Here is a 6486-nt window from a genome sequence, read left to right as displayed (position 1 = left end):
TACTAAGAAGTCCTCCCAAACAATTAAATACCTCACTCCCATGGAAAAGAGTCACAATGATCCATAGGAAGGTGCTGATAGCTGCAACAAAATCGTTTAATGACACAGTAATATATAATGCACGGAATAAAAGCAAAGCAGTCTGGGATGTTATAAAAACGGGAACGGGAACAGGGAGAGGCAAAGAAAGACAGACAGAATAACATATTCCTAAGGGAGGAGGATAAGGTAATAAATAAGCCACAACACTTATCAAAGTATGTAAATGAGCATTTTTCAAGTATTTTAGGGAAGTTACGGCAAGAATTCCCCAAAACAAATATAACCCCTGTAAAAAATGTTGCACTAAATACAATGATGTTACTTCAAATCACAGATAATGAAGCCAGTAAAACTGTTGAAAAACAAAAAAGCCAGTAGGCTTATATGAAGTATCAATGTGTGTACTAAAACAATGCATAGAGGTTGTACAAGGTCCCTTAACACACATAATAAATGAATCCTGTACACCAGGGACATTTCCACAGCAGTTAAAACAGGCAAGAGTTGTGCCTTTGTTTAAGAAAGGTAATGCAGAAAATTACAAGCTGTCACCATTCTCAAAAATAATAGAAGCAATTATGAAAAACAGATTAATGAATTACCTGAATAAATACAATCTTTTAAGTGAATCACAGTTTTGATTGTGATGTGGCAAAAATACGGAGTCAGCTGTCGTAGAATGCACAAAAGTTGTACTTGATGCTCTTGATAAAGAAGAGTCTGTCAGAGGGTTCCTTTATGATCTTTCTAAGCCCTTTGATGCAGTCGACCACAAGATTCAATTAAATCAATTAGAAGCATTAGGAGAAAGAGTGGTAGCTAAGGACTGGTTTTGATCATACCTAGCAGATAGGGTACAAAGAATAGTGATAACACATACTTCAAATAGAGCTTAACATTTAGTAAAACACTTACCCGAACAAATGTAAGCACATTACACACATCCATGCCCGAGGCAGGATTTCAACCTGCGACCGTAGCAGTCGTGCGGTTCTGGACTGAACTGCTCGGCCACCACGGCCGGTGAAAAATACATTAATATGGGGTTTCCGCAAGGTATCAAATGAGGACCAATAGTATTCCTGATGTACATCAATGACTTTCCCAGTAGTGTTACTCATGGTGAAAAAATTCTTTTCACTGATGACAGCAATATTATAGTCAGTGAGAAAACAAGAGAACTCCTCTAAGAGAAAGCAAATGAAACTCTCAAGGAAGTCTACAATTGATTGATTTTTATTGTTGTAGAGACCTCAGAGGCATTACAAAACAGAGAAACTTCTGGTACAAATTGATATTGCATAGTAATTTTAGCCAATTACAGACTTACTCATGTATAGAAGCATGTAAAAACTGATCACAAAGTGTGGTCATACCATATTCTTTGCCTCCTTTCAAAATTCATCCGTTTCATAAATGTTGAGTTCAAGAAGAAATTCTTTTACTTTTTTTTTTATTGGAAGATCTGTGATATGTTGGGGTATGGCATTAAAAAATTTTATGGGCTTGTATAAAGAGCACTTTTGTGTTTTTTTATAGTTACATCAGAAAGAAACTAGGTCTTGCTTGTTTCTTGTGTTATAATTATGCCGCATGTCATACTGTTGATACTTCGGATAGATATCCTTGGTATGCATTACACACAATGGTATAAATATTGACAGCAGGGTCATAATCTGTAATTTTTTAAAGCTTGGTCTACAGTGAGCTCTGGGTGCCAAGCTACATATCAGTCTTATTGCCTTATTTTGTAGTTTGAAGACATTAGCTGCCTTGCTTTGATGTCCCCACAGTAAATGTGACTGTGGTTTCTTTTGCTTTAAGTACTGGCACATTTAGACAAAGACACAGCTTCCTTGGAGAAAATATTCCTTTGCTAATGCTGCTTCCCACCTTTTTGAATCAATTGAGATTCCTAGGAAATCAACAGCATTTGAGCTCTGCTCAAGTTCAGTGTTATTATTCCACGATACATACAGGTCTTGATTTTTTTTTTTTGACACAAAGGGAATTAGCTTTACACCAGTTTTCAACTTTGACAGTGCACTGGTCTGCTTAATATTTGACCTTCTGTGCTGTTTCTGCAGTTATACAGACTGCAAGATCATCTGCAAATAAGTAACTCCTAGCTGATGGCCCAACTATGTTACATGATAAGTCATATATATAAATAATAAATAGAACTGGGCCAAGTACAGAACATGCCCACAAGTAAGTAATCTGATTCTGTACCATTAAAAACCACCTTCTGCACTCTATTACTTAGATAGGATTTTATCAATTCCCGAGCACTTCGTGTAAAGCCATAGAATTGCACTTTGTTCAATAAGATTTCATGAGACACAGTGTCAAAAGCTTTTCATAAATCACAGAGTCTATTATGAACCATGAGCTTGCTTTCTAGTTGCTTCACACACTGTGTTAAAAGTGATAAGGCAGATTTAACAGTTCCTAACCCTGATCTGAAGCCAAATTGTCTATCACTGAAGATATAGTTTCCTTCAAAGTATTTTACTATTTAATATAGCTTCTATCACTTTAGACAAGACTGGCACAATTGAAACAGGCCTAAAATTATCACAACTTTGGAGGCTGCCTTTTTTGTGTTTTCGAGTGACTTTACTGCCCTGGGGAACTGAGCCTCCAAAATACATGTATTTACTACATGTGTTATCAATTCTGGCAGCTGAACTGAATCACATTTAACATGGCTGAACTTAAACCATAAACGTCATCAGTAAAACTGTTCTTCATTTTCCTCAGTATATAGGTAACATCCTGTACCTTGACAAATTTAAAGCTAAATGTACTTCCAGGTTTTGTGGTGTTTCTCAGGCAGTATTTATGGTCAGTGACTATATTGTAAGTGCCAATCACCTTCTCAGTGAAGGATGTATTTAACTGTGCAGCATTGAGATTGCTGCCTTCAGCTTGTGAAGTCATTTTCCTGTTGCATTGACTGTTAATGATATTATTTTCTGATGTTAGTATTATATCTTCATTTTTTCATACACCTAGCTTCCTTTAAGGCCTGTCTTAATCTTTCCTTTTTCACTGTGAGCATGTCTTTAAATACTTGAGAACCTGTACTTCTGTACAGGCATAATATTGATCACACTCCCTCTTGATCTCCAACACCTTTTCACCCTTGACCTTATTTACTCTTAGTGCCTTTTTATTATTTGGTACGTTAATGGGAAACGACATCTTAGCATATACAGAAAGAGTAGATATGAGTTCTTCCACCTTTCTACCTATTGCATGTTCTCGATAAACTTGCAACCAATAACTTTTATCAATATTAGACTTAAACATATTTAGATTATCATAATTGACCACACATACACTCTTTCCTGCCATGTGCACTGAGTCAGTGGCCACATACCCAGGTCTTAATTACGTCTGACTTCAGATGCACTAACTCATTTGATACAAATATATTGTCAATACATGTACCAGTACCTTTATAATGAAGCCTTGTTATTTCAGTGGTTGTAATATAAAGAACAAATGAATTTAATAAATTATTTGCATATGAGTTACAGATAGTGGACAACTGAAAATTCAAATTGAAATCTCCACAGACTGTCAGTATTGCCTCACGTGTTCCAATATTTCTACGGAATCCAAACTGACCTTCCCCAAGGTCGGCTTCAACTAGTTTTTCCATTTGTCTGTAAAGAATTCACATTAGTATTTTGCAGCAGTGACTTATTAAACTGATAGTTTGGTAATTTTCTCATCTGTCAACGCTTGCTCTCTTTGGGATTGGAATTATTATACTCTTCTTGAGGTCTGAGGGTATTTCGCCTGTCTCATACACCTTGCTCACCAGATGGTAGAGTTCTGTCAGGACTGGCTCTGCCAAGGCCGTCAGTAGTTCTAATGTAATGTTGTCTACTCCTGGGGCTTTGGTTCGACTCAGGTCTTTCAGTGCTCTGTCAAACTCTTCACACAGTATCATATCTCCCACTTCATTTTCATCTACATTCTCTTCCATTTCCATAATATTGTCCTCAAGTACATTGGCCTTGTATAGACCCTCTATATACTCCTTCCACCTTTCTGCTTAGAACTGGGTTTCCATCTGAGCTCTTGATGTTCATACAAGTGGTTCTCTTTTCTTCAAAGGTCTCTCAAATTTTCCTGTAGGCAGTATCTATCTTACCCCTAGTGAGATCAGCCCCTACAGCCTTACATTTGTCCTCTAGCCATCTTGCACTTCCTGACAATCACATTTTTGAGACGTTTGTATTCCTTTTTGCCTGCATTTTTATGTTTTTTCCTTTCATCAATTAAATTCAATATTTCTTCTGTTACCCAACGGTTTCTACTAGACCTCTTCTTTTTACATATTTGATCTTCTGCTGCCTTTACTGTTTCATCCCTCAATGCTACCCATTCTTCTTCTACTGTATTTCCTTCCCCCATTGGTTCCCTTATGCTCTCCCTGAAACTCTGTACCACCTCTGCTTCTTTCAGTTTATCCAGGTCCCATCTCCTTAAATTCCCACCTTTTTGCAGTTTCTTCAGTTTTAATCTACAGGTCCTAACCAATAGATTGTGGTCAGAGTCCACATCTGCCCCTGGAAATGTTTCCTTTCCTCCCTACCGAATTCCATTCACCCATGACTATTAAATTTTCGTCTCCCTTCACTACCTGAATAATTTCTTTTACCTCATCATACATTTTATCAATTTCTTCATCATGTGCAGAGCTAGTTGGCATATAAACTTGTACTACTGTAGTAGCGTTCACTATGCTGTTTGTAGTAGCTTACCCGCATTCCTATTCATTATTAAACCTACTCCTGCATTACCCCTATTTGATTTTGTGTTTATAGCCCTGTATTCAACTCACCAAAGTCTTGTTCCTCTTGCCACCGAACTTTACTAATTCTCACTATATCTAACTTTAACCTATCCATTTCTCTTTTTAAATTTTCTTACATACCTGCCCGATTAAGGGATCTGACATTACACGCTGCGATCCATAGAATGCCAGTTTTCTTTCTCCTGATAATGACATCCTCGAGTAGGCCCCTCCTGGAGATTATAATGGGGGACTATTTTACCCAAGAAGACACCATCATTTAACCATACAGTAAAGCTGCATGCCCTCAGGAAAAATTATGGCTGTAGTTTCCCCTTGCTTTCAACTGTTTGCAGTACCAGCACAGCAGGGCCATTTTGATTAGTGTTTCAAGACCAGATCATTCAATCATCCAGACTGTTGCTCCTGCAACTACTGAAAAGGCTGCTGCCCCTCTTCAGGAACCACACGTTTGTCGGGCCTCTCAACAGATACCCCTCCGTTGTGGTTGCTCCTACAGTACGGCTATCTGTATCGCTGAGGCACGCAAGCCTCCACACCAATGGCAAGGTCCATGTTTCTTGGGGTGGGGGGGGTGTACTTTTCATTAATAATCCAAATTATTAGCATTGATATTGTTGTGTCTTAACGTATTATTATAATACATTATTAATGTTAGTGTTATTATTATTTTGTTTTCTGTGTAATATTGTTCCTGGTCATGTGTAAGTTAGCGCCTGAAGCATCTAATCTAGTCAGGGTAAATAAGCCATAAATAAATAAGTTTGGGAATTTTGTTGCAAAAACTACAACAGTTAACTGATAAAATTTGTCAAAGTGTCTTCACTCTGAATGCTGTCTGATTTTGTTATCTGTATGTCAACTGCTTTGTGTTCATCAGAGTATCTCAGACTACCATGTAGGCTAAAAACCACCATGTGCACCCCGCAAGTACTTACCTAACTGAGTAGCTGCTTCCTTTGTGTAGTGTACCCTGACGTGTCTAGGAGAGTCCTACAATTATCCACCCAATAATGGAGGTCCAGCCAAGACTGTCAGACTCAACAAAGCCTCTGGCCGAGATTGTCCACTCGGCTCCAGACCTTAGGACCCCAGTCAACTCTGGAAACTGTGCTGCAAATCGTGAGCTGTTCTTGCACTCGATATGAGAGGCCAGCAGCCTCCACCAGTCATCTGAATGAACTGAGGATGACCTCGGAACCCTCGCAAAAGGCACTGTCAGAACTGATGCCACTCCTCGGAGATGACTGCACCCTGCAAGCTCGATAGCCACAGGCAAAGATGCCCCATCTCGGATGAGGCTCCCTGACAGACCTACTGAGTGCATATTGGCTATCTTTCTGGCTCTGAACAATATTTCCCTAATGTGTCCAACACTTGTGAACCCCTCCTCCAGTGAGCTCGCTCAGATGCCGTCGGAGGAGTGACTCACAGACGAGTGGGCGTGGCCGGACAGCCAGCCTCCACATGCCTAACCTAGTAGTGTAGTTAGTCGTTCAAGAGAAATGACGACTGTGCTACACACTACTTGAATTTCCACTTTAAAGTTACAAAAATGTGAGACTACACCTCTTAAATACAAGAAAACTCATGGAATTTAAGAATTAATC

The sequence above is a fragment of the Schistocerca gregaria genome, unplaced genomic scaffold (assembly GCF_023897955.1).
Source record: "Schistocerca gregaria isolate iqSchGreg1 unplaced genomic scaffold, iqSchGreg1.2 ptg000620l, whole genome shotgun sequence".
Classification (NCBI taxonomy): Eukaryota; Metazoa; Arthropoda; class Insecta; order Orthoptera; family Acrididae; genus Schistocerca; species Schistocerca gregaria.
Note: the sequence above shows the minus strand (reverse complement) of the source record.